The 24,362-nt window shown below is 36.0% G+C and overlaps 1 protein-coding gene and 4 long non-coding RNA genes across 5 annotated transcripts in view; 1 reads left to right on the top strand and 4 right to left on the bottom strand.

Moving 5' to 3' along the window:
* Nucleotides 1-66: 66 nt before the first annotated feature.
* LOC137270381 (uncharacterized) lies at nt 67-1,546 on the bottom strand. The gene is made up of 2 exons (XR_010955297.1): nt 1,456-1,546; nt 67-1,010 (listed from the first exon to the last, which is right to left on the bottom strand). It is a non-coding gene; the product is annotated as an uncharacterized lncRNA (long non-coding RNA).
* Nucleotides 1,547-4,679: 3,133 nt separating this feature from the next.
* On the bottom strand, nt 4,680-6,159 carry LOC137270382 (uncharacterized). Its single transcript, XR_010955298.1, has 2 exons — nt 6,069-6,159; nt 4,680-5,623 (listed from the first exon to the last, which is right to left on the bottom strand). It is a non-coding gene; the product is annotated as an uncharacterized lncRNA (long non-coding RNA).
* Nucleotides 6,160-9,292: 3,133 nt separating this feature from the next.
* LOC137270380 (uncharacterized) lies at nt 9,293-10,772 on the bottom strand. Its single transcript, XR_010955296.1, has 2 exons — nt 10,682-10,772; nt 9,293-10,236 (listed from the first exon to the last, which is right to left on the bottom strand). It is a non-coding gene; the product is annotated as an uncharacterized lncRNA (long non-coding RNA).
* Nucleotides 10,773-13,905: 3,133 nt separating this feature from the next.
* LOC137270379 (uncharacterized) lies at nt 13,906-17,624 on the bottom strand. The gene is made up of 3 exons (XR_010955295.1): nt 17,511-17,624; nt 15,295-15,421; nt 13,906-14,849 (listed from the first exon to the last, which is right to left on the bottom strand). It is a non-coding gene; the product is annotated as an uncharacterized lncRNA (long non-coding RNA).
* A 202-nt stretch (nt 17,625-17,826) lies between these two features.
* The window catches only part of LOC137270383 (uncharacterized), a 31,125-nt gene continuing 24,589 nt past the window's right edge, over nt 17,827-24,362 (top strand). The window contains exon 1 of the mRNA XM_067803946.1: nt 17,827-17,882. The gene's annotated coding sequence lies outside the window, so the exon portion shown is untranslated. The remainder of the gene's footprint in view (nt 17,883-24,362) is intronic.

The following is a 24,362-nucleotide window of genomic DNA, read 5'->3' as shown; positions in this document are numbered from 1 at the left end:
AAAAAGGTCTTAAATTACCATTATTTGTGATCATGACATGGTTAACACAGACTGACAGACAACTTCTACAGTATGATGAAAAGTTTAATCCTTCCTGAACATTCACATATACAGCAGCACTGACACACTGATACTATAACATGTAGAAACAGGTTCTTCTGTGCCTGTTCCTCGCATGTGATTTCCGTTTATCACTAGCATTCAAACCATTACATACACAATGTCCACACATTCCAGATCCTTGACCTGACAAAACTTATACAAACCTAATTATAGAAATGAAACCCAAAAGATCTATATGTTTTATTTGTTGGATCAGGGAGTTGGAAAAAACAGCAAGTCGCCATTGGCCAGCATCTGCAGTAATTTGAGGATGAATAAGAGGAATATTTTGATGGGCCTGTGTGTCAGGGACAGGGATGGGGTCATAAGACAGAATCACAAACAAAATATGAGTTGTCAACTTTGCGAAAAGTGAAGCTGCACACTGTACTGATGTTAATGATTTCCTTCATAACATTTAGTCATTCTGAAATATTTCTATATGCAAATAAGAGTTCAATTCATTTGTTATCCATGTTGATGAGATTAGGGTAAGTAAGTGTGTAACCCAACATTAAAAACTAATGCCCTCCCCTAAATGCATTATTTTGACATTTTCAGCATTTAACAAACATGCAGGTTGTTACAAAAATGGACTCCTCTTGTCATCTTGAAGAATTACAATCTTGTCCATAGGTCTAAATCAAATCAAGCCAGATGTTCTGCTGTTTAACGCCTGTACAGTATGGTCTTCTTGGTTGTTATTCTTTTAGGTCATGTTGCATCACCGTTCAGACTAGGGAGAGTCTTTTTACAATTTTTTATCACACTTTCAGATGTTCTTATTCTCTACAGAGCTTCAGCCTCTTTCTGACGTCGTAGCAGCTCCGCCTCCTTTTCATTCTGCTCCATCCTCATCTGTTCTTCAGCCAGCATCCGTTTCCTTTCCAACTGAAGCGGCCGAACATCTGCAAAAGAAATACCCCAAATTCCTCTTCTTCTTTTTCTGTTCTGTGTAAAACTTTACCAATAACTCTACATTTGGTGTAAACATGCAAATGTTGAAGTCTAATTCTTGTTCACATGCATACATGCAACGAGGTCAAGTTTCATAATGATTTACGTGTTGCTGTTACTTATATGCACTGGTAGCATAAGTGTTCAACTAAAGATCTTTGTCTTCTTACTGGATTTCTACTTTTTGCCCTTATGCAGTTTATGTCTGAATATCAAGGGAAGAAAGATGTAGTCAACATGACTGAGGGCATGTCTCTTCATTTACTGAGTGAAGCAGTTTGGCCAGGTATCCAGATACACAAGAAAAAGGACTATTTAAAAAATCTGTAACTACTAAAGAGATTCAGTTTGATGCTTACATAGTTTGTATAAAGTGGAGCACTGCAGGTTACTCACATGTCAGGTATCTGTAACCCCTCCAAGTCAGCAGTCCACATCCTATTGCGGTCAGTCCGATCAATCCTGTCACCACACTTTTGTGAAGAACATCATAGACAAGGTGTTTCCTTATTTTCCTCATCCTCTGAAAACATTAGGAATATTTAACAATCCTAATTCACTGACTCTATTATGTGTACTAATATCTTTATCACTTTATTCGTTTCAACTCTTGCCATAAAAGGTGACTATGCTTGTCGTAAGAGGCGACTAACGGGATCGGGTGGTCAGACTAGCTGACTTGGTTGACACATGTCATCGGTTCCCCATTGCGCAGATCGATGCTCATGTTGTTGATCACTGGATTGTCTGGTCCAGACTCGATTATTTACAGACCGTCGCCATATGGCTGGAATATTGCTAAGTGCGACGTAAAACTAAACTCACTCACTCACTCACCTTTTCCTCACAAGAAACACCCTGAACAAATTCTGGTCCTACAGAAATGGGGTAGTTACACATTCATTGGTACAAAGAAGTTGAGGCAATATCTAAAATATTCAGTGACATCAGTCATGTCTGTTTAATGTAATGCAATGATATGGTGTTCATAAAACGCATGTTAAAATAATGGCTGTAAGCCATGATTATGAAATTGATGTATGATATTTTTGTTGTAGATTTGTTATCTAGATTAGTACAAAGTTTATTTTCTATGATCTGAGCCTCATTATGGTCATGCACGTTATTATCTACCATTAATTAGTGTGAGAGACAAGGATGTGTGTGTATCATTGTGCTTGTGTGATCAGTGGTGCTGTTGTCAACACATCTCCAGGGCGAATATGACAACATTTGTGTATCATTGGAACTGTCACTCCTCAATAACTGTTGTGATGCAATAAAATATAAATACATGATGAGAGTAAGTGTTTCTTGTTTGTTGCCTTTCATTAAGAAACAACCCATATTTAGAGGAGAGAAGTGTGTGTGTGCTTGCCTGTTATGGTGTACAAAATTCTGTTTGGTATACACTATTGTGAGTATGACGTAAATTAACTCACAAGTTTATCAAGGTTTGATTTGTTCAGCTAAGCCTAAGGAAAACTTATTCAGTTATACTTCATAGTATACTGTTTTAAAATGAATTTAAGGAGATTCTGCGGGGTGATAGAGCTTACGCAGCATCCAGACAACTGTAAACCCTGTAATGGCCAACCCCTACCTTTGCATTTTTAACCCCTGGACCAAGCTATTTTTCTAATCAGCTGAGTAAAAAATCTGCATCATTAATAACAAACTTTCTTTTTTCAACATGCTCTCTAGGTACTTTATGAAGCAGACGTAAAAAACATATGGGATTATTAGCATCTCTCGTTTGGTAATTAGGTATTTACCTGCAGGTACAAAGTTTACATGTTCGATCCCTCTGAAATATGGGTAACAATTGTTCTATTTTACATCCCAGTACCTATGAAATAGTTCGTACTCACCACACAGTCCTTGGTTATGGAGCATTTCTGTGTCCCCTTCTGTGATATTTCTGGAATATTGCTAGAAGGGGGATAAAGCCATATTACTTGATGATTGAGGGAACTTACAAGCCTCTCGCTTGATGTGTGGTTACTTTTGTCAAATCGTGATATCAGGTAAAAATCTTGCCATGCCATCTAGTTCGTTTCTAATTACTTAAGATAACCACACTACTATTAATTTGATAATACATTAATGTTCCAAATATCAGGGGGAGATTGGAGAAAACGAAACTGTAAATACCTGTAAAACATCTTCAAACTATGGATGAGCAAATCTAAGAAGTTTTCCAATTCTTTTACATACCATTCGCGCACATCTTCAAGCACAGCTATTGCACTCTTTTAGTTGTACATGTACTTGTGACCTACAGATTGTGACTTTACATTTGTTTTAACATGGATGGGTCAAGCCTGAAGTCTATACAGTGTACCAGTTGAACCTTTTAAATATTTTCTTTAGTGTTTTGGTTTTGACTGACTGAACATTTTCTTGCCAACTGGAGAGAGATCTGGATCCTGAGCTCCAGATAATTTTTCAAGCAATAGGGTAGTTACTCCCATGTCCGTTTAGTTATAAGTAATTGCATTTTTTGAGGAGTAACTAGCATTTTGTATTCTCCCACTAGTTTAAAGAATTGAGTATGTTTACTCAGAGTTTCTTACCCATATGGGGTAATTAACACTTTGTAATATATAAATATACATGCTTCTCAGTAGGCCTGAGTTTTTAGTAATTCTTGTGTTGACAAACAGTTGCCAACCTTTTTGAAACACTCAACATGGAAGTCATGTAACTACCGCTGTAATAGTGTATGTTTTTATAGGCATCACTTAACATTTGCTAATGCTGGTGTAGAGTTTGGGTGCCGCAATAAATTATCATATGCAAGCCAGTTCAGTTAATTGAGTCAAGTGCAAAAGGTTGTATATACCTACTGGGTTTGAAGTGATTCTTGTATGTTTTTGTACTCTCATAATTGTAATTAATTGAGTAAATGTGATTTGTTTTTTAAGTAAATATGCACCTTTTTGGAGCTTTGTGGATGGACACAATTCTCATTGTAATAGTTTTTGGTTGGATTAACGTGATTGTCGAATTGAGTGTCGGATAGATGAGAGCTGACTGTATGTTCGTAAGCCTCACAGTTGGAGTCATCACTTCACACAGGAACACCAACACCACCACCCCAATATACTGCAAACCTGAGTGTCAAAGGAAACATATATCTATGTTCATAATGTAAAAACTGACTATCAGGTCAGGTACGCTTAAACAGTCTTTCAAGATAACCTTTGTACTAAACATGATATTGTGATGATGCTGTGATGTCAAGAAGTGAATGATTTTCATGTAATTTAGAAAAAAAAATCATTAAACAGAATCACTGAAAATGTTAATATTTTAAAATGTCTAAGTTTGTTTCTTGTTCAAATTCAAAAGAAAAGAGATGATAACACTCAGCGTCATCAGGTCAACCCAATTTTATGCTATTACACATTGCCATGTATTGTTCAGTGGCCTGTATGTTTATCTACATCAAGCAAAAACCCTTATGTTGTATTTTCGTCTTGCCATCACTGAACAAATTTGTCATAAAACTCTATAGATTTTTCATATCCTGTACTTCAGTAGCTCACAGCAAAAAGGTCTTAAATTACCATTATTTGTGATCATGACATGGTTAACACAGACTGACAGACAACTTCTACAGTATGATGAAAAGTTTAATCCTTCCTGAACATTCACATATACAGCAGCACTGACACACTGATACTATAACATGTAGAAACAGGTTCTTCTGTGCCTGTTCCTCGCATGTGATTTCCGTTTATCACTAGCATTCAAACCATTACATACACAATGTCCACACATTCCAGATCCTTGACCTGACAAAACTTATACAAACCTAATTATAGAAATGAAACCCAAAAGATCTATATGTTTTATTTGTTGGATCAGGGAGTTGGAAAAAACAGCAAGTCGCCATTGGCCAGCATCTGCAGTAATTTGAGGATGAATAAGAGGAATATTTTGATGGGCCTGTGTGTCAGGGACAGGGATGGGGTCATAAGACAGAATCACAAACAAAATATGAGTTGTCAACTTTGCGAAAAGTGAAGCTGCACACTGTACTGATGTTAATGATTTCCTTCATAACATTTAGTCATTCTGAAATATTTCTATATGCAAATAAGAGTTCAATTCATTTGTTATCCATGTTGATGAGATTAGGGTAAGTAAGTGTGTAACCCAACATTAAAAACTAATGCCCTCCCCTAAATGCATTATTTTGACATTTTCAGCATTTAACAAACATGCAGGTTGTTACAAAAATGGACTCCTCTTGTCATCTTGAAGAATTACAATCTTGTCCATAGGTCTAAATCAAATCAAGCCAGATGTTCTGCTGTTTAACGCCTGTACAGTATGGTCTTCTTGGTTGTTATTCTTTTAGGTCATGTTGCATCACCGTTCAGACTAGGGAGAGTCTTTTTACAATTTTTTATCACACTTTCAGATGTTCTTATTCTCTACAGAGCTTCAGCCTCTTTCTGACGTCGTAGCAGCTCCGCCTCCTTTTCATTCTGCTCCATCCTCATCTGTTCTTCAGCCAGCATCCGTTTCCTTTCCAACTGAAGCGGCCGAACATCTGCAAAAGAAATACCCCAAATTCCTCTTCTTCTTTTTCTGTTCTGTGTAAAACTTTACCAATAACTCTACATTTGGTGTAAACATGCAAATGTTGAAGTCTAATTCTTGTTCACATGCATACATGCAACGAGGTCAAGTTTCATAATGATTTACGTGTTGCTGTTACTTATATGCACTGGTAGCATAAGTGTTCAACTAAAGATCTTTGTCTTCTTACTGGATTTCTACTTTTTGCCCTTATGCAGTTTATGTCTGAATATCAAGGGAAGAAAGATGTAGTCAACATGACTGAGGGCATGTCTCTTCATTTACTGAGTGAAGCAGTTTGGCCAGGTATCCAGATACACAAGAAAAAGGACTATTTAAAAAATCTGTAACTACTAAAGAGATTCAGTTTGATGCTTACATAGTTTGTATAAAGTGGAGCACTGCAGGTTACTCACATGTCAGGTATCTGTAACCCCTCCAAGTCAGCAGTCCACATCCTATTGCGGTCAGTCCGATCAATCCTGTCACCACACTTTTGTGAAGAACATCATAGACAAGGTGTTTCCTTATTTTCCTCATCCTCTGAAAACATTAGGAATATTTAACAATCCTAATTCACTGACTCTATTATGTGTACTAATATCTTTATCACTTTATTCGTTTCAACTCTTGCCATAAAAGGTGACTATGCTTGTCGTAAGAGGCGACTAACGGGATCGGGTGGTCAGACTAGCTGACTTGGTTGACACATGTCATCGGTTCCCCATTGCGCAGATCGATGCTCATGTTGTTGATCACTGGATTGTCTGGTCCAGACTCGATTATTTACAGACCGTCGCCATATGGCTGGAATATTGCTAAGTGCGACGTAAAACTAAACTCACTCACTCACTCACCTTTTCCTCACAAGAAACACCCTGAACAAATTCTGGTCCTACAGAAATGGGGTAGTTACACATTCATTGGTACAAAGAAGTTGAGGCAATATCTAAAATATTCAGTGACATCAGTCATGTCTGTTTAATGTAATGCAATGATATGGTGTTCATAAAACGCATGTTAAAATAATGGCTGTAAGCCATGATTATGAAATTGATGTATGATATTTTTGTTGTAGATTTGTTATCTAGATTAGTACAAAGTTTATTTTCTATGATCTGAGCCTCATTATGGTCATGCACGTTATTATCTACCATTAATTAGTGTGAGAGACAAGGATGTGTGTGTATCATTGTGCTTGTGTGATCAGTGGTGCTGTTGTCAACACATCTCCAGGGCGAATATGACAACATTTGTGTATCATTGGAACTGTCACTCCTCAATAACTGTTGTGATGCAATAAAATATAAATACATGATGAGAGTAAGTGTTTCTTGTTTGTTGCCTTTCATTAAGAAACAACCCATATTTAGAGGAGAGAAGTGTGTGTGTGCTTGCCTGTTATGGTGTACAAAATTCTGTTTGGTATACACTATTGTGAGTATGACGTAAATTAACTCACAAGTTTATCAAGGTTTGATTTGTTCAGCTAAGCCTAAGGAAAACTTATTCAGTTATACTTCATAGTATACTGTTTTAAAATGAATTTAAGGAGATTCTGCGGGGTGATAGAGCTTACGCAGCATCCAGACAACTGTAAACCCTGTAATGGCCAACCCCTACCTTTGCATTTTTAACCCCTGGACCAAGCTATTTTTCTAATCAGCTGAGTAAAAAATCTGCATCATTAATAACAAACTTTCTTTTTTCAACATGCTCTCTAGGTACTTTATGAAGCAGACGTAAAAAACATATGGGATTATTAGCATCTCTCGTTTGGTAATTAGGTATTTACCTGCAGGTACAAAGTTTACATGTTCGATCCCTCTGAAATATGGGTAACAATTGTTCTATTTTACATCCCAGTACCTATGAAATAGTTCGTACTCACCACACAGTCCTTGGTTATGGAGCATTTCTGTGTCCCCTTCTGTGATATTTCTGGAATATTGCTAGAAGGGGGATAAAGCCATATTACTTGATGATTGAGGGAACTTACAAGCCTCTCGCTTGATGTGTGGTTACTTTTGTCAAATCGTGATATCAGGTAAAAATCTTGCCATGCCATCTAGTTCGTTTCTAATTACTTAAGATAACCACACTACTATTAATTTGATAATACATTAATGTTCCAAATATCAGGGGGAGATTGGAGAAAACGAAACTGTAAATACCTGTAAAACATCTTCAAACTATGGATGAGCAAATCTAAGAAGTTTTCCAATTCTTTTACATACCATTCGCGCACATCTTCAAGCACAGCTATTGCACTCTTTTAGTTGTACATGTACTTGTGACCTACAGATTGTGACTTTACATTTGTTTTAACATGGATGGGTCAAGCCTGAAGTCTATACAGTGTACCAGTTGAACCTTTTAAATATTTTCTTTAGTGTTTTGGTTTTGACTGACTGAACATTTTCTTGCCAACTGGAGAGAGATCTGGATCCTGAGCTCCAGATAATTTTTCAAGCAATAGGGTAGTTACTCCCATGTCCGTTTAGTTATAAGTAATTGCATTTTTTGAGGAGTAACTAGCATTTTGTATTCTCCCACTAGTTTAAAGAATTGAGTATGTTTACTCAGAGTTTCTTACCCATATGGGGTAATTAACACTTTGTAATATATAAATATACATGCTTCTCAGTAGGCCTGAGTTTTTAGTAATTCTTGTGTTGACAAACAGTTGCCAACCTTTTTGAAACACTCAACATGGAAGTCATGTAACTACCGCTGTAATAGTGTATGTTTTTATAGGCATCACTTAACATTTGCTAATGCTGGTGTAGAGTTTGGGTGCCGCAATAAATTATCATATGCAAGCCAGTTCAGTTAATTGAGTCAAGTGCAAAAGGTTGTATATACCTACTGGGTTTGAAGTGATTCTTGTATGTTTTTGTACTCTCATAATTGTAATTAATTGAGTAAATGTGATTTGTTTTTTAAGTAAATATGCACCTTTTTGGAGCTTTGTGGATGGACACAATTCTCATTGTAATAGTTTTTGGTTGGATTAACGTGATTGTCGAATTGAGTGTCGGATAGATGAGAGCTGACTGTATGTTCGTAAGCCTCACAGTTGGAGTCATCACTTCACACAGGAACACCAACACCACCACCCCAATATACTGCAAACCTGAGTGTCAAAGGAAACATATATCTATGTTCATAATGTAAAAACTGACTATCAGGTCAGGTACGCTTAAACAGTCTTTCAAGATAACCTTTGTACTAAACATGATATTGTGATGATGCTGTGATGTCAAGAAGTGAATGATTTTCATGTAATTTAGAAAAAAAAATCATTAAACAGAATCACTGAAAATGTTAATATTTTAAAATGTCTAAGTTTGTTTCTTGTTCAAATTCAAAAGAAAAGAGATGATAACACTCAGCGTCATCAGGTCAACCCAATTTTATGCTATTACACATTGCCATGTATTGTTCAGTGGCCTGTATGTTTATCTACATCAAGCAAAAACCCTTATGTTGTATTTTCGTCTTGCCATCACTGAACAAATTTGTCATAAAACTCTATAGATTTTTCATATCCTGTACTTCAGTAGCTCACAGCAAAAAGGTCTTAAATTACCATTATTTGTGATCATGACATGGTTAACACAGACTGACAGACAACTTCTACAGTATGATGAAAAGTTTAATCCTTCCTGAACATTCACATATACAGCAGCACTGACACACTGATACTATAACATGTAGAAACAGGTTCTTCTGTGCCTGTTCCTCGCATGTGATTTCCGTTTATCACTAGCATTCAAACCATTACATACACAATGTCCACACATTCCAGATCCTTGACCTGACAAAACTTATACAAACCTAATTATAGAAATGAAACCCAAAAGATCTATATGTTTTATTTGTTGGATCAGGGAGTTGGAAAAAACAGCAAGTCGCCATTGGCCAGCATCTGCAGTAATTTGAGGATGAATAAGAGGAATATTTTGATGGGCCTGTGTGTCAGGGACAGGGATGGGGTCATAAGACAGAATCACAAACAAAATATGAGTTGTCAACTTTGCGAAAAGTGAAGCTGCACACTGTACTGATGTTAATGATTTCCTTCATAACATTTAGTCATTCTGAAATATTTCTATATGCAAATAAGAGTTCAATTCATTTGTTATCCATGTTGATGAGATTAGGGTAAGTAAGTGTGTAACCCAACATTAAAAACTAATGCCCTCCCCTAAATGCATTATTTTGACATTTTCAGCATTTAACAAACATGCAGGTTGTTACAAAAATGGACTCCTCTTGTCATCTTGAAGAATTACAATCTTGTCCATAGGTCTAAATCAAATCAAGCCAGATGTTCTGCTGTTTAACGCCTGTACAGTATGGTCTTCTTGGTTGTTATTCTTTTAGGTCATGTTGCATCACCGTTCAGACTAGGGAGAGTCTTTTTACAATTTTTTATCACACTTTCAGATGTTCTTATTCTCTACAGAGCTTCAGCCTCTTTCTGACGTCGTAGCAGCTCCGCCTCCTTTTCATTCTGCTCCATCCTCATCTGTTCTTCAGCCAGCATCCGTTTCCTTTCCAACTGAAGCGGCCGAACATCTGCAAAAGAAATACCCCAAATTCCTCTTCTTCTTTTTCTGTTCTGTGTAAAACTTTACCAATAACTCTACATTTGGTGTAAACATGCAAATGTTGAAGTCTAATTCTTGTTCACATGCATACATGCAACGAGGTCAAGTTTCATAATGATTTACGTGTTGCTGTTACTTATATGCACTGGTAGCATAAGTGTTCAACTAAAGATCTTTGTCTTCTTACTGGATTTCTACTTTTTGCCCTTATGCAGTTTATGTCTGAATATCAAGGGAAGAAAGATGTAGTCAACATGACTGAGGGCATGTCTCTTCATTTACTGAGTGAAGCAGTTTGGCCAGGTATCCAGATACACAAGAAAAAGGACTATTTAAAAAATCTGTAACTACTAAAGAGATTCAGTTTGATGCTTACATAGTTTGTATAAAGTGGAGCACTGCAGGTTACTCACATGTCAGGTATCTGTAACCCCTCCAAGTCAGCAGTCCACATCCTATTGCGGTCAGTCCGATCAATCCTGTCACCACACTTTTGTGAAGAACATCATAGACAAGGTGTTTCCTTATTTTCCTCATCCTCTGAAAACATTAGGAATATTTAACAATCCTAATTCACTGACTCTATTATGTGTACTAATATCTTTATCACTTTATTCGTTTCAACTCTTGCCATAAAAGGTGACTATGCTTGTCGTAAGAGGCGACTAACGGGATCGGGTGGTCAGACTAGCTGACTTGGTTGACACATGTCATCGGTTCCCCATTGCGCAGATCGATGCTCATGTTGTTGATCACTGGATTGTCTGGTCCAGACTCGATTATTTACAGACCGTCGCCATATGGCTGGAATATTGCTAAGTGCGACGTAAAACTAAACTCACTCACTCACTCACCTTTTCCTCACAAGAAACACCCTGAACAAATTCTGGTCCTACAGAAATGGGGTAGTTACACATTCATTGGTACAAAGAAGTTGAGGCAATATCTAAAATATTCAGTGACATCAGTCATGTCTGTTTAATGTAATGCAATGATATGGTGTTCATAAAACGCATGTTAAAATAATGGCTGTAAGCCATGATTATGAAATTGATGTATGATATTTTTGTTGTAGATTTGTTATCTAGATTAGTACAAAGTTTATTTTCTATGATCTGAGCCTCATTATGGTCATGCACGTTATTATCTACCATTAATTAGTGTGAGAGACAAGGATGTGTGTGTATCATTGTGCTTGTGTGATCAGTGGTGCTGTTGTCAACACATCTCCAGGGCGAATATGACAACATTTGTGTATCATTGGAACTGTCACTCCTCAATAACTGTTGTGATGCAATAAAATATAAATACATGATGAGAGTAAGTGTTTCTTGTTTGTTGCCTTTCATTAAGAAACAACCCATATTTAGAGGAGAGAAGTGTGTGTGTGCTTGCCTGTTATGGTGTACAAAATTCTGTTTGGTATACACTATTGTGAGTATGACGTAAATTAACTCACAAGTTTATCAAGGTTTGATTTGTTCAGCTAAGCCTAAGGAAAACTTATTCAGTTATACTTCATAGTATACTGTTTTAAAATGAATTTAAGGAGATTCTGCGGGGTGATAGAGCTTACGCAGCATCCAGACAACTGTAAACCCTGTAATGGCCAACCCCTACCTTTGCATTTTTAACCCCTGGACCAAGCTATTTTTCTAATCAGCTGAGTAAAAAATCTGCATCATTAATAACAAACTTTCTTTTTTCAACATGCTCTCTAGGTACTTTATGAAGCAGACGTAAAAAACATATGGGATTATTAGCATCTCTCGTTTGGTAATTAGGTATTTACCTGCAGGTACAAAGTTTACATGTTCGATCCCTCTGAAATATGGGTAACAATTGTTCTATTTTACATCCCAGTACCTATGAAATAGTTCGTACTCACCACACAGTCCTTGGTTATGGAGCATTTCTGTGTCCCCTTCTGTGATATTTCTGGAATATTGCTAGAAGGGGGATAAAGCCATATTACTTGATGATTGAGGGAACTTACAAGCCTCTCGCTTGATGTGTGGTTACTTTTGTCAAATCGTGATATCAGGTAAAAATCTTGCCATGCCATCTAGTTCGTTTCTAATTACTTAAGATAACCACACTACTATTAATTTGATAATACATTAATGTTCCAAATATCAGGGGGAGATTGGAGAAAACGAAACTGTAAATACCTGTAAAACATCTTCAAACTATGGATGAGCAAATCTAAGAAGTTTTCCAATTCTTTTACATACCATTCGCGCACATCTTCAAGCACAGCTATTGCACTCTTTTAGTTGTACATGTACTTGTGACCTACAGATTGTGACTTTACATTTGTTTTAACATGGATGGGTCAAGCCTGAAGTCTATACAGTGTACCAGTTGAACCTTTTAAATATTTTCTTTAGTGTTTTGGTTTTGACTGACTGAACATTTTCTTGCCAACTGGAGAGAGATCTGGATCCTGAGCTCCAGATAATTTTTCAAGCAATAGGGTAGTTACTCCCATGTCCGTTTAGTTATAAGTAATTGCATTTTTTGAGGAGTAACTAGCATTTTGTATTCTCCCACTAGTTTAAAGAATTGAGTATGTTTACTCAGAGTTTCTTACCCATATGGGGTAATTAACACTTTGTAATATATAAATATACATGCTTCTCAGTAGGCCTGAGTTTTTAGTAATTCTTGTGTTGACAAACAGTTGCCAACCTTTTTGAAACACTCAACATGGAAGTCATGTAACTACCGCTGTAATAGTGTATGTTTTTATAGGCATCACTTAACATTTGCTAATGCTGGTGTAGAGTTTGGGTGCCGCAATAAATTATCATATGCAAGCCAGTTCAGTTAATTGAGTCAAGTGCAAAAGGTTGTATATACCTACTGGGTTTGAAGTGATTCTTGTATGTTTTTGTACTCTCATAATTGTAATTAATTGAGTAAATGTGATTTGTTTTTTAAGTAAATATGCACCTTTTTGGAGCTTTGTGGATGGACACAATTCTCATTGTAATAGTTTTTGGTTGGATTAACGTGATTGTCGAATTGAGTGTCGGATAGATGAGAGCTGACTGTATGTTCGTAAGCCTCACAGTTGGAGTCATCACTTCACACAGGAACACCAACACCACCACCCCAATATACTGCAAACCTGAGTGTCAAAGGAAACATATATCTATGTTCATAATGTAAAAACTGACTATCAGGTCAGGTACGCTTAAACAGTCTTTCAAGATAACCTTTGTACTAAACATGATATTGTGATGATGCTGTGATGTCAAGAAGTGAATGATTTTCATGTAATTTAGAAAAAAAAATCATTAAACAGAATCACTGAAAATGTTAATATTTTAAAATGTCTAAGTTTGTTTCTTGTTCAAATTCAAAAGAAAAGAGATGATAACACTCAGCGTCATCAGGTCAACCCAATTTTATGCTATTACACATTGCCATGTATTGTTCAGTGGCCTGTATGTTTATCTACATCAAGCAAAAACCCTTATGTTGTATTTTCGTCTTGCCATCACTGAACAAATTTGTCATAAAACTCTATAGATTTTTCATATCCTGTACTTCAGTAGCTCACAGCAAAAAGGTCTTAAATTACCATTATTTGTGATCATGACATGGTTAACACAGACTGACAGACAACTTCTACAGTATGATGAAAAGTTTAATCCTTCCTGAACATTCACATATACAGCAGCACTGACACACTGATACTATAACATGTAGAAACAGGTTCTTCTGTGCCTGTTCCTCGCATGTGATTTCCGTTTATCACTAGCATTCAAACCATTACATACACAATGTCCACACATTCCAGATCCTTGACCTGACAAAACTTATACAAACCTAATTATAGAAATGAAACCCAAAAGATCTATATGTTTTATTTGTTGGATCAGGGAGTTGGAAAAAACAGCAAGTCGCCATTGGCCAGCATCTGCAGTAATTTGAGGATGAATAAGAGGAATATTTTGATGGGCCTGTGTGTCAGGGACAGGGATGGGGTCATAAGACAGAATCACAAACAAAATATGAGTTGTCAACTTTGCGAAAAGTGAAGCTGCACACTGTACTGATGTTAATGATTTCCTTCATAACATTTAGTCATTCTGAAATATTTCTATATGCAAATAAGAGTTCAATTCATTTGTTATCCATGTTGATGAGATTAGGGTAAGTAAGTGTGTAACCCAACATTAAAAACTAATGCCCTCCCCTAAATGCATTATTTTGACATTTTCAGCATTTAACAAACATGCAGGTTGTTACAAAAATGGACTCCTCTTGTCATCTTGAAGAATTACAATCTTGTCCATAGGTCTAAATCAAATCAAGCCAGATGTTCTGCTGTTTAACGCCTGTACAGTATGGTCTTCTTGGTTGTTATTCTTTTAGGTCATGTTGCATCACCGTTCAGACTAGGGAGAGTCTTTTTACAATTTTTTATCACACTTTCAGATGTTCTTATTCTCTACAGAGCTTCAGCCTCTTTCTGACGTCGTAGCAGCTCCGCCTCCTTTTCATTCTGCTCCATCCTCATCTGTTCTTCAGCCAGCATCCGTTTCCTTTCCAACTGAAGCGGCCGAACATCTGCAAAAGAAATACCCCAAATTCCTCTTCTTCTTTTTCTGTTCTGTGTAAAACTTTACCAATAACTCTACATTTGGTGTAAACATGCAAATGTTGAAGTCTAATTCTTGTTCACATGCATACATGCAACGAGGTCAAGTTTCATAATGATTTACGTGTTGCTGTTACTTATATGCACTGGTAGCATAAGTGTTCAACTAAAGATCTTTGTCTTCTTACTGGATTTCTACTTTTTGCCCTTATGCAGTTTATGTCTGAATATCAAGGGAAGAAAGATGTAGTCAACATGACTGAGGGCATGTCTCTTCATTTACTGAGTGAAGCAGTTTGGCCAGGTATCCAGATACACAAGAAAAAGGACTATTTAAAAAATCTGTAACTACTAAAGAGATTCAGTTTGATGCTTACATAGTTTGTATAAAGTGGAGCACTGCAGGTTACTCACATGTCAGGTATCTGTAACCCCTCCAAGTCAGCAGTCCACATCCTATTGCGGTCAGTCCGATCAATCCTGTCACCACACTTTTGTGAAGAACATCATAGACAAGGTGTTTCCTTATTTTCCTCATCCTCTGAAAACATTAGGAATATTTAACAATCCTAATTCACTGACTCTATTATGTGTACTAATATCTTTATCACTTTATTCGTTTCAACTCTTGCCATAAAAGGTGACTATGCTTGTCGTAAGAGGCGACTAACGGGATCGGGTGGTCAGACTAGCTGACTTGGTTGACACATGTCATCGGTTCCCCATTGCGCAGATCGATGCTCATGTTGTTGATCACTGGATTGTCTGGTCCAGATTCGATTATTTACAGACCGTCGAAATATAGCTGGAATATTGCTAAGTGCGACGTAAAACTAAACTCACTCACTCGCTCGTTTCAACTCACTTATCACCTCATATTCAAAATATTGTATTTTTCTCAAGAATAAAATAAGTCAAGCACAGCTAAAGATATCTTGGGGAATATCAACTGTTACTTGCAAATAATAATTCAGAGCAGTTGCTTAATGCTGCAGTAAGCTGTATTCCTGTTCTACTCTGTAAATAGTCAAGTGTGGACCTGCAACAGAAGTGACTGGTGTTACTTAGAGATTATTCTAACCAATCTTACCAGCAATAATCCTCAGCATAAGGACATGATGCCAAACAATCAATCAGCTCACCAAGCTTGACAACACAATTTATTCAGACTTCTTACAACATTCAACATCATCAAGATATCAAGCCAATCAGAGATGCAAACTGCTGGGCCTGGATTTTTGTACCTCTCTTAGTGCTAAGAGCAGTGGTGGCAAAAATCATCTGGGGGGTATGGGGGCTGCAGGTGCCTGACAGGGTCCAGGACCAATCGATTTGCATTTAAATCAGCAGACTTCCACGGATTTGTGGAAAATTGCCATTCCTGTAAGATAGTCGTAAGTTAATGTTAATGTATGGCACTTATGACTATCTTAATGCTAAGAGAGCTTCGAAAATCTGGGTCCAGTACTGTATCTCTTCTGAGCCAGTGACATTTGAAACAGTTGACAATAAAAACAGATCATAACAGTCATCAAAGGAAAGAATATTCTGTGCTACACACATAAGAGGAAAAAGACTCTTGCAATTAGAAAATCAGCTTAACTTGCAAGTATCATTATCTCAAGAAAAAAAATTGCTTGTCATTGAAAATAACATAGAGATATACAAGCCTCTTTCTTTACAAGGTGAATGAGTATTGATGAAACTGTGTACTCTTACCACAGTATGATAGATACAAGGCCTTTAGTTCAGTTCTATTTGGCTCAGCATATGAGAGCTTACTTCCAGCAAATAAATGCATAGATTGTTACAAAATGCTTTGATTTCTTGACATTTTAGAAAAAGTTTAAAAAGGTTGATAAAATTACAGTGCAAAAATGAAAAAAAAAATTTTCCGATTGCATTACAGCATGCAGAAGTGAAGGCAAAATATTGCATTTCAATTCATACCGTGTTATAGTTTTATCCCTATGAGTGAGTTTAGTTTTACGCAACACTCAGTAAGATTCCAGCTATATGGCGGAAGTCTGTAAATAATCAAGTCTGTATCAGACAATCCTATGATCAACAGAATGAACATTTATCTGTTCAGTTGGTATACAATGACATGTCAGTCAAGTCAGCGAGCCTGACGACCCATTTCCGTTAGTCACCTCTTATGACAAACGTGGCTTGCTGAAGATCAACTCTAATATGGATCGTCGAGGGTCTCCTTTATACAGCTTAGTGTATGATCACACCAACTTCATATTCTTAGCACCCACATATAGCTGAAATATTGCTGAGTGCAGCGCCAGCCATATCCTTAGCACTGACTAAAAGATGACATGGTATCATATACAGAATCAATCATTCAAAAATGCAGAAAAGCCTATTCAGAAACTACACATTTTTAACAAGTCGCTCAAGATATTTTCAATCATGTCGCGTCCATTTCAATGAGATTGAGAAACAGTGGACAGGTTCTAAATCATCGATGTGTTGTTGTGAAAAATATTCTAATGCTGTTTGACAAGCATCGTTTGATTAGTGGGTGGATACATGGGCTGAAAATAATAACTTAAAATGCCTACTTCCGTGGTGTGTCATCAAATGAAATATCTACGTTTCTTATCAACCATCAAGTTTACCTCGAAGAAACGTGCAAGTCCGCTTAGACAAATATGACCTTGACTGGGTTCTTGTCTACATAAACAAACTAAAAGCGCTAAGCACTTCACGCATATCATCCAAAGAATCAGTTTAAATATGACCTTCACATTTAACTTGATCACGCAAAGCCAATGTTGTGAGAAATTCACACAATAAGCACATTGTCCTAATTCGTTCCTTTTTATTAACAAAACCGCCATATAGCCATTTTATTTGAATTGTTCTTGATGATGTGAATGAACAACATTTTCTTTTTAAAGATTTACGTTTTCTCAGTATCAGGTAAAGCTAGACGCCGTCTCACGGAAGCCATTTTCAAACAATATGGCGGATGAAATGTAGTAACTTCGGTAGGTAATAACAAGTGTTTAAGATTTTTAATAGTTTATCATGGCAATTATGTTAGTGACACATAGTGCGCCAGGTAAAGTGCACTACTCCCAATTTATGGTAAACCAATCCCGTTTCTTCTGACTTTGAAATTAACATGTACCACTTTTAATGTAAATAATGATCACGAACGTTGATTTAACCCCTGGATGCCACAGGGACATATATGTCCCTTCTCTTCACCCCTCACTTTGAATACCACGCACATATATATACTTCATTGTTTTGAATTCTGTGGAAAATTCCCTGTTTCTTGATACCATCCACTATTATCTCAGACCACGCTAAAGTACTTAAAATTGCTTTTCAAAATAGGCTTCATCGTAAATGTCGCCATTTTTCACCGTATCCAAAATCGCGATTCAGAGCGTTATTGCTATATGTTTGGAAATGTGAAAGTCGGATAAATACTGTGAGTATTGAATCTCAAAAATAGCATATTATTGATCACTGATATCAAGTATTCATGTAACCAGTAATGATAATTCTGAAACGTCGCTGATGAACGCAGAATTGGTTGGGATGTTTTCGAAAATGCACTTACATATTGGATGGTGTTTACAAAATCCTGTTTCGAGACTGCTGGTATTGAGATGCCTACTACTTCGCTTATATTTCATAGTCAGCTACGAGAAATGCATCATTTAATTCCCCTCATATCTTAGAATCAAATTACAAATGGTTTTTGTCACCAATACCAACTGTCTAGATAAAACAAAACAAAAGATACTAGGTATGAAAACGAACACTGTGCTCGAAAGACAGCACTTGTTTGAAATGTAAACAAAAAAATTCTGATTTTACACTGCGTAGCATTTTCGGAAATTTTCCAGCATCCAGCCATGTAATTATTGCTTACAATGGCTTAGAATATTGAGCAGAAGAGTAACGTAGCAAGAAATAGCAAATTAAAAATAGATACAATGCAATCATTTGATAATTCATTTGAAACTGTCAAACTTTTAGTGCAGCGTGACGCCATAACTGACACACGAATGACGTAGAATGAGAGCGATACTCATCAGCATTTCTGGCTTCTTCCGTCCTTTACAATGTAAGCTATAAAAACATATAACAATGCACAGATAGTCAGAATAATTCTGATTACTTACATCTCACATTTATGTACAAAAGATCCCTGAATCAAGGAAAGAGTCCTCATAAAATCCTGTCTACCCTTGTCAGCGAAGCTGCCATTTTGAAAGAAACTGGTCATAGGTAGTGATGTCACACGTCAACATTGTTGCACATATTAGGCAATTTCTTTGAGGTGAAGGTCGGTTGAACAAGAGAAAACACAATGGCCATATCAGTCCGATTGCACTTTTAGTATTGTGATGTATATTTTGCGTATCATTCAGACATTTTTTCATGAAACTGATTTCAGTATTTGTATATATCCATGTTCATATGTGGATATAAGGTATGCGTTTTTATTCTTTGAAAGCTTTTGATTGTTTGAATAATATTTACATGGGAAATTGACTCATTACGTGTCCTTTACCACATTTTAAGCCTCTAGACAAGTGTTGGAAGATCACACATAGCCAATACTGCAACATGTGCTTTAGTTCCTATGATGTAGAATATTCAATACTTTGGGACAAATATTGCAGTTTCATATGAACAGGTTAATAAACAGCGATTTAATTCAACCTTATAAGTAGAACTGATAAAATTAATAAATATTATTTGTACATTTTATGAAATTTATAGGCACACATATTTAACCTTTAGCCTGCTGAATTAATTTCAGCATAAGGCGCTGATAAGAGGGTGGGTGATTTCAAACAGTCGGTGTGTCATTAAATAAGGAACAACTGAAAAAATATTCAGCTCATTAATACTAGATACAAAAATAAACATTATTATAAAAAAAATATCCAGATAATTTTAAACGTACAGATATTAATTACAAGACAAACATAAATAAAGAAAATTTTATTGAATTTAACTGAACTGCTCGATTGACAGCCGGATGCGTTTTATATTAGGAGCCGTATAGATTGTCCAATTATCGCAAACCGATTTCAATATTCTTACTACTGATATTTCATAAGTATCTGACTTTAATTTCGTATATTTGTATCGGCAGATATCCTCACGACGACAAATTAAAAATTAATTCTGAAAAAAAATAATCGAAAACGTTCGTCATAAACAAATCATATTTTCGATGTCATGATAGGTCTTATTGAGATGGCACTATTACGTTTATTCAAACGTGTCATGTCATGAAAATAGCAGAATAAAATACATGATTTATAAACATTCATGAGTGCAAATTTCAATTGTTATGGTTCAATTAGTTTTGCACAAACCCGCAAAAAGACGGTCTTAGATCGTGTTACACGTACGAAAAACAAACATGGCGCGCTTCGTCCAACTCCTACATAAAATATAGCTTTTTTGGTCAGAAGAAAGATTACAGAACTCTTCTGTGTATGACCTGGCGAAAGAGGGAGAATTTCTCATTCTACAAGTGTTTCATGTATCATTTTCTGTTTAGTATGACGAGAGACAGACGAAAATTAAGATCGTGAAATTTAACTTGTTTTCTAGTAAATGCAAAGGTCACCGGATGTGATGTCACAGACAGGGATTGCCTGATGAAATTCATTCGTTAATAATTAAATTTTTATTGTGTTCATTAAAATTCTGGCAATCTGATTGGTTAACTGGGAACATTTCTTTTGATTTCATTTCCCAATGAATCTGAAAAAAATAAGCCACGCCCACCGAACCGGACTACTTTCGGACCTGAGGAATGTCGGGGAATCCCTTTACACAGCGGGGGAATTCCCTTGCACTCGGGTACCTTAATGAACTTTGGGTAAACATTGAAGTGATACATTGTGGTTAACATAAACAAACAACTCAAAATTATCCGTGAACGTTAATAAGGTTGCAACGCCTCGACAAGAGCGTGCGCACGTTGGAACATCAGTTCATGGCATCGCAATCCCAGTCACATCACAGCCTCTTTCTGCTTGCGCAAATACTACAATCTCAGTTCCACTAACTTCATATCATCGGGCTTCATTTCCATTTCTCACTTTTCAAACTGTCTCTTTCAGTTCGCAGGCAGTAATTCAAACGTTTGAACTTGAAACTTTGCCGATACTGGGACGCGTCACGTTGAGTTGTTCCACTCTGATTCGTTGACCGATGTTAGCTTGGTTGATTGACAGCTGTTTGGGGGTGCTCTATTCTGATTGGCTCATGGTTTGGCAGGCGTGTCATTTTATGTAGATGAGTCACGTGAGTCATGTCACGTCATTACCAAATTCTTACACCGAAAATGTTAATCGGTGGTAACAAAGATATCTGTTTCCATGAATTTGATTACGTTTAAAGAAAATATTGTTGACAGGGTATAGTATTTGTTCCTGAATTTAATTATAAGGATTGACTTTGTATTTCTTTCGTTGCATTGAAGTATGAAACTAAAAACCAAGGTGCAAACTTTTGTAAGAATCCGCGGATTCTTGAAGTATTGAAGTATGAAACTAAAAACCAAGGTGCAAACTTTTGTAAGAATCCGCGGATTCTTACAAAAGTTTGCACCTTGGTTTTTAGTTTCATACTTCAATGCAACGAAAGAAATACAAAGTCAATCCTTAATTGAATATTAACAGAAAAGTTGGAGATATTTCGTCTGACAAACCCAACTTTAGCACAAATAACTGTTTAAAATGATTAATCAGAGCTCATAGAATTTTCTTGGTGTATTTTTGACTATATAATTCGCACATAGCCGAACCAGTTTGACCTTGTATGCTCCCGTGACCCGGAAACAGTAGTCGATCAACACTGCACATGCAAGTTTTTAAGTATCTTTATTTGAATTTTTGTTCATATTAGGCACATTACTTTATTGTCCACTAAGTATAAAGATAGCAAAGATATAAGTGTGATGCATGTTGATCCCAGCTTATTCTTTTTTTCTCATGGTCCGACACAAAAACGTTTACAAACATCATTCTCAACAACAGGTGCGCGGATATGGGAGTGGCATTTGTGTTTCAAAATAACATTCATGCTTTTCTTTTTGTGACGACTTAGTGTAGTAGGAACTGCAGTATACATGTTTTATAAACTAAAATATATTTTCAGTTATAGTTTCACATGAAATCGGAGATGATTTGATAGATATTGCGTTCATATTACGATTGGAAAAATTCAGAGCAAGTTGAATTACATTCATAATTTTATGCAATAAATTAACGTTCTTGTTGAATATTTATGATAGATTTGTCAATGCCTTATGTTTCATAACTGGTTACAACTTTAAGTCTTTTCATATATTTTCATATGTTAATTGATATTAATAATATGACAATTATTTTTCTCTCCAAAATAGACAAGGGCAAAGACACTTAAAGTCTGTCAATGCATTAGCAACGTGTACATAACCAAATTTTAATTAATGTCTTTCAGTAGTGTTGAAAACTGACAATTTTACACAATTCTTTAATACAACTACATGTATGCCATAAAATATATGGATAGATGTTACATATTATTTTGTGTATTTTATTTCTTTATAATATCGTGCCAAAATGTAAATCAAATACAAATGGGTGATGAGCTATTTTTGTTTTCAACAGTACCACTTTGTTTACTGAATTATTTTGAATCATACATGACTAATGTCATTTATGTTCTTGCAGTAACAGTATATTTATCAGAAAATGTTATCATTTGATAAAAAAGAAACCATATACACATAATAAGTTATATTGTCTCTGGTGAAAGTAAACAGGCTTCATATTCTGTAAATATATATTATTCTACCTTATTGTCTTTTCCTGGGTTTAGGAGCTATGTCACAATATGAAATGAGTCTATTGAAATTTCAAGGATTGTCTCTGTTTGCTGAAGTGTCTGATGGTGGTATACATGTACTAAACTTATTTAGTGTTCAATAGCCTAAACCATCATAAAACAAGAAACATCAAGACCAGTCTTCTTTGAATAACAAAATGCCAAGGACTGAGCAGCCTTTCGTTTAAGATCTGGAAGCATTTGATATATATGTCTTTGTCATATAAATATGGCAATGAAAAGATCTAAATTGAATTCATAATGAGTAGCTCCAAACTGGACAACAAAAAAACACTCACTGCAGAGCTCAGTATTAGGAAAAAAAGAAATCTACTTGTCCCTGGTGCCACCACATGATTACCTTGATGCCACAGACTAACACAGGTTGCACCTCCTGCTCAACACTTAATTATCTGTCACTTGTAGTTTTGATATTCCATATTCAAAACATCACTACAACAAAATTATTCTAGGTCTGGTATGATAATTTCATATGACTTCACGAAATTTCATCACAAGAAAAAAATGAGTCTGTCTTTCAATCACTGTCAGTGTAATCACTGCTCCAAGAGTTTGGATCATCAGTCTGTTTCCCAGATGAAGTCTGTTTTAACAGTAAAATATGAACATAGAGTGTTGATAGACAGTGTGCAAGTAGGTAAAAAGTATGGCCATAAACATGAGGTACATTTTGCAGTTCAGATTGCACTAGTGCAATATCTAAAAGCTGTATGGAGCCACGGAGTGAGCCACATGACATGATTTTTTTATACAAATATGCACACACGTTAAACAATTTGATCTGAAACATTACCTGCATTATACTAGGTAGAATTAACACCGAAAGCTCAGCTGTTTGGAGTAACAAAATAATTTCAATTTTGCTCCAAATTCGTGTACAAAAGATGTGATGTTTAGCTGTTTCAATGTCTAAATTAAATACCGATTCACAAAGACGATGACAGTTGTTTTCTAAGCAGTAATTAATGTTTATGAAATACATTTACTGTACGTTATATTCTCACACTAGCTTTGGTTTCGTTCGTTTCTGCAAAAGGAAAAATAATATTTTCATGACATCTTCAATCATCAAAATTGTACTTCTTGTGACGATATACACAGAACAATATAATGTTATTGTTACGACACACTGACAATTTATAAGTCTCCCCGTGTCAGAACATTCTTTGAAAAAAATAGACCACGAAAATCATCAACTTCGGATTTGCTAAACGAAAGATCAACACATCGACGGCTAACTTGAGGAGAAATACTACAACACAAGCAACAAATGACAACTGCTATTGAACACAACTAACAGTAAATAACTGAGGTTGACTGAAAGGTAATTCTGGTGTATAGTATGGATCTTACAGGAATTTGAATCAGTTTAGAAAATGTATCAATGGTCGTTTTCCAACTCGTTCATATTTTACTTCCACGAGTGCCATGCCGTGTACGTGCTTCCGGTTTCATCAAGGGTGGGTACAATTACAAATATTGTGATATTGTTTCATGATCTGCATTATGTAGGTATTGAGTCGGTTTCTTTCAATGTATATGTGTTCAGATTCTGCTTATGAACACGTAGTTTCAAACATCCTTCGTATTGT

This window comes from Haliotis asinina, unplaced genomic scaffold (genome assembly GCF_037392515.1).
Source record: "Haliotis asinina isolate JCU_RB_2024 unplaced genomic scaffold, JCU_Hal_asi_v2 scaffold_67, whole genome shotgun sequence".
Taxonomy (NCBI): Eukaryota; Metazoa; Mollusca; class Gastropoda; order Lepetellida; family Haliotidae; genus Haliotis; species Haliotis asinina.
The sequence above is the reverse complement of the archived record's forward strand: the minus strand, read 5'-3'. Positions and strand labels throughout refer to the sequence as shown.